The 12,282-nt window shown below is 49.0% G+C and overlaps 2 protein-coding genes across 2 annotated transcripts in view; both read right to left on the bottom strand.

Moving 5' to 3' along the window:
* Positions 1–8,162, bottom strand: part of LOC139048899 (uncharacterized) — a 31,751-nt gene extending 23,589 nt beyond the window's left edge. The window contains exon 1 of the mRNA XM_070523823.1: positions 8,085–8,162. The gene's annotated coding sequence lies outside the window, so the exon portion shown is untranslated. The remainder of the gene's footprint in view (positions 1–8,084) is intronic.
* LOC139048900 (uncharacterized) overlaps positions 1–8,177 on the bottom strand; it is a 94,841-nt gene extending 86,664 nt beyond the window's left edge. Inside the window, exon 1 of the transcript XR_011508028.1 lies at positions 8,042–8,177. The gene's annotated coding sequence lies outside the window, so the exon portion shown is untranslated. The remainder of the gene's footprint in view (positions 1–8,041) is intronic.
* Positions 8,178–12,282: the final 4,105 nt, after the last annotated feature.

Below are 12,282 nucleotides of genomic sequence, written 5' to 3'. Positions count from 1 at the left end.
CGAGCGTAAGCGGACCACGACCTCCCTTCAACATCATCTTGAACAACGCTTCTCGTGTGGGAGCCAAAACATCTTACTTTTGTAAACTTCCGTTGGTCGGTGTCCGTTTTTAATTGTTATGTATGTTTCCGACCAGACTGGTCTCCGTCCCATTCTCAATTTCAAGCGGACACATACACCTAGCGCCGAGCACGACAATGTGGTCGTGGTGCTAAGTAACGAACTGCGTACGCTTATAATTAATGTTACCGAGAACAGCCTGTAGGCAGAGAAATTTTTGATAGAGTCATGGCCACAGAACTTCGTACAAGCACCACCAGTGGGAACTGTGGCGCTAGTGTATTCGGGAACTGCAAGCACGGTAGTTCCGCCAGCACGGGAATGATGGCCAGTATATGGATTCCCTATATACATCGTCTTTGTGGCTTCAGACGGCTTCTTGACTTTGTAAGGTGATCATTTTTTAAGTGCTCGTTTATTAATAATTAGGTAAACTGTAATAAATCTGTCCGACGGCAGATATAGAAATCGGGACACTTAGCACAGAAGGCAAATATTAAAAATATCGTGCCATGGACGCATGATCGAGCGAGAATCTCATCACGTTCTGCATTTCAAAAATGCATAAATTGCTTAGAAATATACTTGAAATTAAGCCTGAAGTTAAAGTGTTATAAACGAAGCAGCTAGAACGTCTGAATCCACAAGCACGAAGATCAGACATTTCCGTGTACTAGCTATCATTCCCATGGTGGCAGAGCGATCGCAGCGCCAGATATACTTCTAGTAATTGTTGTAGAAAACTCTTTGGTACTACTGTCTATTTGCTTGGGTATACTTTATGTATTGTAATTGGCGCTGTAAAAACTGCTTGGTGGTTTAAATTGGAGGCTGTAACGAACTAATGGGTATTGAGATCAATGCGTGTTTCGACATAACGAAGGTTGATTGCTAGCGTTGCCTGAGGGGTGTGCCATATTTTTGATAAAGGCCACATATGGCCGCCATCAAACATGTCATCGCTTGCAATTTATTGCAATTTGATTACGTATCAACAACTTAACCGCATGCATTTATGTGCGCTGCAAATTCGCGTTCAGGGGAGGGGTGTAGATGGGCGGCGCAAACTGAAGCGGCCACTGCAAATACATACACCAACGACAGACGGTCGACTCATCGCAGACGTCGGTACCACCTTAAGAATTCCCGCAGTTATCCAGAGATCTTGATCTTGCAATGGTGAAGTCGCTGGTTCGGGGATGATTCCCTCTATAAGCTCTCGGGACCACAATCGCGTCTGTCATCTGTTGCGACACCTGACAGCTTGCAATAAATTGCTGCGGCACGCCCGCCTTCAGCTCAGAGAAGGGTCTCGCAACGAGCTCGGAGAAGTAAGGGTCGTGATAGTGCGAGGCGTTTGCCTCTGATTGTGCACCAACAATGAAGAAACAGCCCAGTCACTCTTACGCTGGCTCCACAAATGGCACCGATGTGTTGTCTCTTTGGCGGCGACCTACAGTGCTGCCAACACATGAGGGTTGGTCGAAGCCCTGCAATCCTCGTCGCTACTCAAGACGCTCACCCAATTCGCCAAGGCAAGCGGCCGACTGGAAGTCTTCTAACAGTTGGCCGACTCCAGTGACGAACACGTGTTCCCAAATGGTGATGCGTGTGCCGCAGAACGAATGAATGTTCCCACCCGCTTGCTGGAAACAGACGGCGCCACACTGGTCCCGCTGGACGTAACGGAGCTGAAACTAAGCGTTGTGATGGCGAAGAAGCTCATCGATGCTCTTCTCAAAAATCACACCATCACTGAACTGGCTGTCGGAGGCTGCTTCTTCGCTTCAGGCCTCCTCAGAGCTGCATCGGTGTGTTTCGCGGAATATGTGGTCATGAATAGCGGGACGCTGCAAAAGCTTAATCTGACAGAATACCAGCTTGTGTTCGAAACCGCCACGTTGCCGACGCTAGCACACGGTATCCGCACAATGACGACTTTGGAAAGTCTATTCCTGTATGGCCAGGCAGCAAGCAATAGCAATAGCATTAGCACGCCAAGTTTCATCCTAGACGCCAGCGCTAGTTTCTCCCCTGGCGGAACGATTTCACCTCCAATGGGTGTATGCTTCCGCCGCTTCCCTTCACGGTCGCGCCCGGGTCTCTTGTTTGCAACGGCGCCTCTTCGGATGACCGGAAGTTATTACTGTGTTGTTAACTGTCACGACAGCAATGTAAACACGAAAGGGTTGATGCCACCAGTGAAATTCTGCCGACGCCGCTTTGAACAACCGGCAGCTTTACGAGCTCATTCTCCCAGCTGTAAGGCGCAGTTCTGTCCCTGTATTTTTGGAACGTCTTCCGCCGCGGTTAGCCGAGGATTACAGCCTACTTCTCTTGGAGATTTCCCTGTGTTTGCAGCCCAACGAAGAGATGTGTGCTCCCCAGGAGGTTGCGTGGCGTACCTGCTGCCTCGCCCACCGGGCGACGCGGTTCGTGATGGGACACCACGGCCCAGAACGCGCACGCCCCTTCGAACTTCTGAGCACCCGGTACTCATCGAGGGTGTCCGGCGGAAGGCCATCGGGACCAAGAAGGACAAAGCCGTTTCCATGATCAGGAAAGCCCTTGAAGTTCTGCGCAAAGCTGACTTGCACACGTACATGAGGATGGCAGGTGTCATCCAAGAAAGGGTCGAGTGCCAGGTCCAGGAAGACCTATAGACCTATATTTCCTGTAGCCAAGGCAGTCGCGCCACACTTCACTGTGTTGGCAACGTGCCACACGAGACCTAATTTGCGCGCCAGCCAACGTGTCCCGAAATGAGAACATGTAAATAGCGGCGATCAAATTTCGCATTAGTGATATGGTAATCATCAGTGAATTTTTCCAAGTTCTTTCCCAATTCTTTTTAACGAGAGAGACAAGTTATCTGGAGTGAGAACTCTGAAAAAAAGAAAAAAGGGACCAACCCTGGCCCTACCGGAAAATGGGAATAAACAAAGCTTGTCCTGCGTGCACCGGGCCTTCGTCACGATTAAGTAATCCACAGATAACGGTGCCGGATTGCTTAGGCCTCCCGCTCACTCAGCCCGGGATCTTCTAGTTGCTGTCGGATCGCCTGAGCGCGGGCGGTTTTAACGGCTGGATCGGCGCGGCCAGGGCGAACTTGGTTGAACTTGGTTGTAACTGGTTGTATTGAACTTGCTTCTAACTCAGGGGGAAAAAAAGCAGCACGAATATTATCACGGCTGTAAATCGGGGCTCGTCCGAAGCATCGTCAATAATGACGTCATTAGCACTAGTCGCCATTACGCCGTACAACATTTTGCGCACCTGCACGCACGCGTGGTGTTTTGTATGAGAAGCTGTCGAAGATTCCGCGGTTGCTTAACTGCATGGTAATTTTCATTATTTTAGCACATGGCAGTGTCAGCAAGAAATAAGAGTCATTTGTCAAGTAATGCCCAATACTAGTTTCAAATGATGCTGGCAAACCAACTTAGCCGCCGCATCGCATGTGCACAAACGCTGGTACAAATCAGCACGGGATGATGCGATCCAGTACTCGCACGAAAGAAACGTGTCCGATCAATTTGTACACAGTCCAAGCTGCGTATATTTCGGTGTGGTTGCATTGAAGCAACGTCGGGATGTTACATTTAGGAAAGCGTCTCAACGTTTGATCAAGAGACGCGGACGGCAAACAGCCTATCAGCAGTCCAATGAAACAAGCAGCCAGAAGCGCATACGAAAGATTGATGTTAAGAAGGAACAACCTTTATTAAAACTTCTCTAGGTATGCTCTCACCATGTGTCATTAGTTGCAGCTGGGCATATCGCCCTGTCCGGAAGCCGCTGAGGCGGCAGACGAAAATTAGTGATAAGATATTAAAAGACCCTCTGTTTAGCAGCTTGCACCCGGGACGTACATAGACTGTCAACTTACAGCAAAGGTCACAATAATGTTCGCTGTCTCAATGAGTGATTGAAAACAAGCTTCGAGAGGAAACGTTAAAGGACGGCCCAGAGTGTCAAGCCAGGGCCTGCAACTAGGCGTGTTAAAAAAAAGTAATAAAATGAGAGGAATAAGATGACTATCGGGATAATGGATACGGAAAAATGAAACGGAATGGCTAAAACAAACAATTGTCGAGTGCAGTCGACGTTTTGGCAAATCACACTTTGCCAAAAACTCATTTCCGGTAACACTTGTCGGCTACGATTTTAGTCAACACGGGAGCGAGTGCTGATTGATACCTGTTGCTACATGCAAGTAACTCTTACTAGGGCGCCGCACACTGCATCAGGAAGCGCAACTGCTCGAGACACAATCGAAGCACATGGCAGCAAGCGCTTCCTTGTTTGACTTTAGACGGTATAGAACGTTCTCTTGAGAACGCGCAAATTGGGATCATCGGGGAGCAGAATCCAAATCTACCGTTTGGCGAAGGTGCGACACACTATGACTTGAATCCCCTTCAGGTTTCCAATACGTCGGCTACTTCCAGGTATTGGCCAATGTAAATCCAGCAGTCGTAGTTCAATTGGTCCAACTGCATGCCGCCGTCGTGCCGGACATTGCACTCGACCCGCGTCTTGACGACGCCGGTCAGGCGCATGTACTCGTGAACGTCGGCAAGGACGACACTCCGCTCGACGGCACTGACCATGGCCGCAGCTTCGGCCTCTCCTCCTAGCGACGGCCTGGCTCGAACACTGTCGACGAGTACCAGGTGCTCGGAGAGGATCTCGAATGCCCGCGCGCAGTAGGGGTTGCGGTCGCCCAACACGAATCTGGTCGCTCGTTCGACGAGACTGCAGTTACGTCACACGATGTCTTGGGCAGCGAACATCTCGGCGTTGGCCGGTGAGCAAGCATTGACATCCAGGCGAAGCAGGTTGTACTTCTGGGACATTCTTGGCAATAGAAACTCCAGGAAGGTCGCGCAAGATTCTTCGTTGAAACCTCTCAGAAAGAGCTCGTAAAGACGGGGATTTGTAGCGGCACGGGCGAGCACCGGGTAGATGTCGCGCAACTGTACCGCCGACTCTAGCGTGATCTTGGTGATGCCGAGGTTCGAAGACAAGGCTTCGCACAAGGCAGACATACAGCGATAGAAGGGAGTCTCGTCGGCAAAGCGGGCACGAAACAAAATGGCGTGAGTGTAGTCGAGCCGGACAATGAGCTCAATGGCTTTCAGCGCAGAAGCGCTTCTTATATAAGCGGACAATGACGCATAAATGTCGGCGTCGAAGAAGTGGAGAAATACGGTAAGCGATGTTACGTGCTTGCGAGAAGCCACAATATTTCAGGCGAATAAAAAGTGAGTCGGGTCGAGAAAGTATCTGTAACTGAGAATGACGGCTGTCACTTGGCGACAGTACCAAAGCGCTAGCAGATCTCGAGGTCCTACGCGATGGGCCCCGATGCCGACCCTGGGGGCGAGTCGGCACTCCCGTATAATGCCATAGGCCTGGCGAAGGCCACCGTCGTGGGGAAGACTGTGCAAGGTCAATTTCCGGATAGAGCGGTTGCCCGCGAGTGCTCGCAGTAAGACTAAGCAGTCTGCGGTTGTGGACCACGAAATCTCGAGGACCAACTTCTCCAGAGTCCTGTTCTTCCTCAACGCCGAGGCCCAAGCATGAACGTTGACCACGTGCGCGGGTATAGTTGGGTACGGAATGATGCGTCCATCGCCGAAACCCGTGAATCGCAGGCTTAACGAGCGCATGCTGCGGCTCCCGGCGACCACTTTCATGAAGTACACGTAGTCTCGGCTGCCGGCGTGAAACTGCACCGCCAACTCTTGCAGTGTCGTCATTACGGAGACGGCTCGCACGAGAACTTCGCACCCGAGTGCGGAATCGAAGTAGACCGCTCTCAGAGTGAGTTTACGAAGCGTCGCGTCCTCCTTGGTCAGATACTGCGCAAACCGCTCTGACGGTCGGTTCCTAGGGCCGCACGCAAAGACAGAGGCTCTGATGACGAGTTCAGTGATCGTGCAGTTCTCGATGAGCGCGTCGATGAGCTTCTCGGCCGAGGCTCGGTTCATTCTCGTTGCAGCCACGTCCAACGACGTGAGCATGGCATCGTCTCGCGTGAGCAGGCGATTCGGGATCGTCATTCTTGCATAAGAATGTCCGCAGGCCGGGCGCAAGATTAATTCGTCAGTGTAATGCAAGTGAGACACTGGGTCTTCCGGGTGGTCGCTCGCGATTCCGATGACTCTGAGCCTTCTCACACTCAAATAATTGATAACCTCAAACTATCTTCATCCACCGGTGTCGATGGTATTAACTCGAAACTGTTGAAAAATACTAAGCATATCTCAGCCGCATTTTTGTGTCTCTTATTTTCTCAGTCACTTTTAGCAGGTTACATGCCTTATGAGTGGAAAGTAGGAAAGGTCATTCCTATCTACAAGGGAGGCAATAGAAATAACCCACTAAATTATCGCCCCATCTCCTTAACAAGTCTTCCATGTAAGATAATGGAGCACGTCATTTACTCACTCATCATGGACCATTTAGACGCCAACAATTTTTTTCATCCTGCTCAGCATGGGTTTCGTAAGGGCTTTTCTTGCGAGACCCAGCTAGCTCTTTTCCTTCACGACCTTCATACGAATCTTGACTGTAATAAACAAACTGATGCTATCTTCCTCGACTACGAAAAAGCTTTTGACAAAGTCCCCCACCGTCACTTATTACATAAACTTTCTTTCTTGAATTTAGACATGGATGTATAAAATGGCTAGAAACGTTCCTCACTAACCGCGAGCAATTCGTTACTATCAACGACCAGTGCTCCGTCAACCTTCCGGTATCATCAGGTGTCCCTCGGGGGTCTGTTCTCGGACCACTTCTATTTTTAATATACATCAATGACTTACCCCTTCATGTAACTTGCAAAATTCGGATGTTCGCTGATGACTGCGTGCTTTATCATACCATTAACAATGACACTGATGGAGACATTTTGCAACAAAATCTCAACCATGTACAGTCTTGGTGTGCCCATTGGCTAATGACTCTTAATCCCAAAAAATGTAAACATATGTCATTTACCCGTAGTCGTACACCCTTCTTACCTTCTTACACAATAGCCAACAATCAGATTGAAACAGTAAAATCATTCAAGTACCTAGGCGTCATAATTTCCTGTGATCTTAACTGGGGCACGCATATCAACACCATAGTATCATCGGCGAACAAAACACTCGGATTTATGAGGCGACACTTGCGTCATGCGCCTCAGGATGTCAGACTTGCAGCGTACAAATCGCTTATCAGGCCTAAAGTCGAATATGCGTCGCCAATCTGGAACCCATATCAAAAATATCTCGTTAACGCACTTGAGCGCTACCAAAATCGTGCGGTAAGATACATTCATTCATCCTATTCATATGACGTAAGCATATCATCTTTAAAAGAGAAATCTGAGTTACAGTCTCTCTCGCACCGCCGTAAGATAGCCAGCGTTGCTCTCTTTCATACGTTTTTCTACAGTTACCTTAATCGTGAGCCATACATCATTCCACCCGCAAGAATATCGCAACGCGCTCGTCATCCACTCCAAGTTTTAAAAGCACGCTCACACACAACTACCTTCTCTGCTTCTTTTTTTTTTGCGAACAGCAACTGATTGGAATGCCCTTCCCAACCATGTTGTATATACAAATAATCACCATGCGTTCATTGCTGAGGTTGCTTCTATTTTGTCAAATTAATTACCATTTTGTACAAATTCATCACCTACTGTACTTTTTGATAGTATGCAATGTATCTACCTTTCTACATATGTTACACTAGTTACAAAAATGATTTGTCCATTACCACTGTTTCTTCTCTTCGGCCAAATTTACTATTATTCTTTATTCTATATGACAATTTGACACGAGTAAGCACTTGTTTGTACAAAGTATGTATCACTTTTCAAATGTTTCGTTTGTTATCATGTAGAATTTTTTGTTACAAGATGTACCCCACCCCTTATGTAACACCCCTGATAAAAGGGCCTTTAAGGAAATAAACTGACCTGACCTGACCTGACGAAGACGCCAGGACTGCGTCCAGCGGACCTGTGTTTGCCACTGAGTAGTTCAGCTACGCAGAGACAATGCACCGGTGATCTGCGATCAGGCGGCAGAGGAGGGCGATGGCCGCCTGCTCGGTGTGGCTCTGAAATCGGCGGCGAATGCTCGGCACAGTCACGACGCTCACTTCTCCGAGCGCGTCTCTCGTGTCTTCGCTGATCTGAAGGCCCACGTGCCACAAGACTTTGTTTCAGGCTGTCAGGTGTCGCAGCAGTTGACAGACGCGATTGTGGCCTCGCGTGCAGTTCAGACGAAGAAGCTCGGCAGAAACCAACTCGCCCTCCATGGGAAATCCACGATCCAGGCACAGATGTCCAAGTGATCGCCTCGGTGCCGACGTGGCCACCGTCTATCGTCGGGACAGGTGTCTGTGACGCTATCTCAAGCGGCAGCTACTTTTTATACACCCGCTGTGCGTAGCCTAATCTTTAGCCAATCATAAGACGCATAGGTAACAAGACCGTTTAATGCGTCGCCAATGTCAGAGGGGAGCTAGGAGAGTTCAAGAGGTAAGTAACAAAATTGATAACGCATATCATTTTCGTGCTTGGTTTTGCGCGATGCCAAAATTTTTACCGAGGCGTTGAGATATCGGTTCGAAAATATGCGTTCTGCGCATGAGAATTGGGGCAATTGCGAGGATGAAAAAAAGAGAAGAGAAAGAATAAAGACAAATGGAAAGTTGTAGCGTCTTCTGAAAGGCGAGGCATCGATAACGCACAGCTCACTTTAAGATATGACCTAACAACGTGCGTACACGTGGGGCAGTTGCCGTCATTACCATTTAGGTGTCTACTGGGTGCTCTTGGTTGTCAGGGATTCTAGAAAAGGATGATTACGTGACATTTTTAGCGAACGTAAGCGGACGACGGCACCCCCCCCCCCTCAACACCATTTTGAACAACGTTTCTCGTGTGGGAGCCGAAACATCTTACTTTTATAAACTTTCGTTGGTCGGTGTCCGTTTTCAATTGTTATGTATGCTCCCGACCAGACTGTTCTCCGTCCCATTCTCAATATCAAGCGGACACATACACCTAGCGCCGAGCACGACAATGTGGTCGTGGTGCTAAGCAACCAACTGCGTACGCGTATATAATTAAGGTTACCGAGAACAGCCAGTAGGCAGATAAATTGTGGTTAGCGTCATGGTCATAGAGCTTCGTACAAGCACCACCAGAGTGAACTGTGGCGATAGAGTCTACGGAAGCTGCAAGCAGGGTAGTTCGGCCAGCAGGGGAACGATGGCCAGAATATGGATTTGGCCATATACTTCGTCCTCCTGGCTCCAAACAGCTTCTTGACTTTGTAATATGTGATCATTCTTGAAGTTCCAGATCATAAATAATTAGATAAACTGCCATAAATCTGTCCGACGGCAGATATAGAAGTCGGGACAATTGGCACAGAAGGCAAATAATAAGAATCTCGCGCTATGGACGCATGACCAAGTGAGAATCTTATCGCGTTCTGCATTTAAAGAATTCATATATTGCTTAGAATTATAGGCCAAATTAGGCCTGAAGACAAAGCGTTATAAACAAAGCCGCTAGAGCGTCTGAATCCACAAGCACGAAGATGAGACACATCCGTGTACATAGCCATCAGTCCCATGGTGGCTGAACAACTGCAGCGCCAGATTTCCCCTAGTAATTGTAGTAGGAAACTCTATGGTACTAGTGTCCGTATGCTTGGGTATACTTTATGCATTGCGATTGGCGCTGTACAAAAGTGCTTCGTGGTTTAAATTGGAGGGTGTAACGAGCTAATGGGTTTTGAGATCAATGCGTGTCTCGCCATAACGAAGGTCGGTTGCTAGCGTTGCCTGAGGGGTGTGTCACATTGTCGATAAAGGCTACTGATGAGGGCTGCCACCAAACATGTCATCGCTTGCAGTTTATTGGCTCTCCATCTCAACCACGAAACTTTTCTTTCAGGTGATTGCTGCAATGGTATTTGCGAATTAACTACGTAAATACTCTACACGACGCGCCGTTGTGTTAGCATCCATGAGTAGTTCGTTATGGCGGCCTGTTTCAGAGAGCGGTGAAAGTAGCAGCGAGCTTTTTTCATACGAAATGCGTGCCTAAGTATTTCTTTTACGCTATATTAAGTGCCCATATTTGAGTAGAACAACTCACCAGAGCAATAAGGAACATGATGACAGCTTCGCCGGTCAGTGTCTTTCTAACGGTGATAATATGTGGACACTAGGTGCCAAGATTTTCTTACATGTAAAATGTCATGTCCCTCGTAGCTAATTACTATGAGAATGCTAAGTGTTCAGCAAAGCATCACACACAATTTCGTGTGTTGAATTTGCAAGCATTCTTTATACGCAAGATTTATAGACAGACACGCCGCATATATGCATTGCGAGACCAGTAGACTCCTTCAACGCTACATAGTTTGCCATATCCAATCCGCAAATAGTGTCGAATAAAGCGCTTTTGAAGAAGCAATTCTGTGGTTCAGGCATGGCAGCTGAAAGAAGCCCACCTACCCTAGTATAGGTGTGGCTCGAGCCAACAATATCCCGAACATACTCGAAGGGAACGAACGCACCCGGCAGCTGAGCGAGCCGGCATTTTCGGCATTCTAGCCGCGAAGTCACTCGCAAGAGGGTGCCACTGCAAGTTCTCTCCACTAATATTGCACTGACGCAACTGGATCCACAAGAATGCCTCTTCAGCAGTGTAGCCGCTGACTTCTGACACACATCCCTAAGCTTTTCCTCAAGAGTGCATTGATTTACCTCTCTAAATTGATAAACTTTATTTTTTTTCGTTTTGCAATTTGATCCTTTACTACCGGTCGAAGGTAGAATATTGTGAGCCTTCATGCGCACAGTGGTGCTTAGTAGGCGCTAAACTTTGTCCTGCGCGCATATCTCAACCGTTACCGAACAATATACGAGTCACGTTCCTTTTCTTGCACTCTTCCGGTGGCCACAGCTCGTAAATAAACGAAAGTCATTGTCGCGTCTAGGTGCTGCAGGCTGGTAGTAACGTGACAGCCAATGAAACACCCAAATAATGACGCGCGTGTCATTCTACCCACTGACCTCGTGACCCTACTAAACTTGATTTTGAAACAACGTAACCGCAAGCCTTCTTGCGCCGTTCAAATGCACGTTCAGCGGAAGGGTATAAATGGGCGGTGCGAATTGAAGCCGCCACTGCAAATGCATACACCCACGACAGACGGTCGACGCAACACGGACGTCCGTACCACTTCCACAATTCCCGCAGTTCTCCAGAGACGCTGATCTTCTTGCAAAGGTGAAGTCGCTGGTTCGGGGATGATTCCCTCTACGTGCACACGGGGCCACCGTCGCGTCTGTCATCTGTTTCGACACCTGACAGCTTGCAACAAAGTGCTGTGGCACGCCGGCCTTCAGCTCAGAGAAGAGTCTCGCAACAAGCTCGGAGACCTAAGCGTCCGGACGGTGCCGGGCGTTTGCCTCGGATACCCACGTTGCCAATTGTGCACCCACAACGAAGAAGCAGCCCTGTCCCTCTTACGCTGCCTCCTCAAAGGGCACCGGTGTATCGTCTCAGTGGCGGCAAACTACGGTGCCGCGAACACAAGCCAGCTGGCCGAAGCCCTGCAATCCTCGTCGAGACTCGAGAGGCTCACCCTATTCGGCAATGCAAGCGACCAAGTGGAAGTCTTCGAGCAGTCTCCCGGATGTTCAGTCGGCCATGCGTGTTCCGCCGAGCGAATGCAAATTCCCGCCCGCCTGTTGGAAAAAGATGGCGCCGGACTGGTCTCGCTGGACGTATCGGAGCTGAAATTAAGCGCTGACATGGGGAAGAAGCTCATCGATGCGCTTCTAAGAAATGACACCATCACTGAACTGACTGTCGGGGGCTGCTTCTTTGCTTCAGGCCCCCTCGAAGCCGCATCGGTGTGGTTCACGGAATATCTGGTCAAGAAAAACGGGACGCTCCGGAAACTCAAACTGGTAGAACGCCAGCTCGTGTTCGCAACCGCGGCGTTGCAGACGCTGGCGCAAGGCATACGCACAATGACGACTTTGGAAAGTTTATCCGTGGAAGGCCAGGCCGCGAGCAAGGACTGCGCGCTGTTCTTGGAAGCCGTAGCCCATAGCCCGTCTCTGCAAAGTGTGTGCTTGCTGCTCGAGCGAAGTGACGAGGACTTCCTTGATCCACAGGCGGTT

This window comes from Dermacentor albipictus, chromosome 8, assembly GCF_038994185.2.
Source record: "Dermacentor albipictus isolate Rhodes 1998 colony chromosome 8, USDA_Dalb.pri_finalv2, whole genome shotgun sequence".
Lineage (NCBI taxonomy): Eukaryota > Metazoa > Arthropoda > Arachnida > Ixodida > Ixodidae > Dermacentor > Dermacentor albipictus.
The sequence above is the reverse complement of the archived record's forward strand: the minus strand, read 5'-3'. Positions and strand labels throughout refer to the sequence as shown.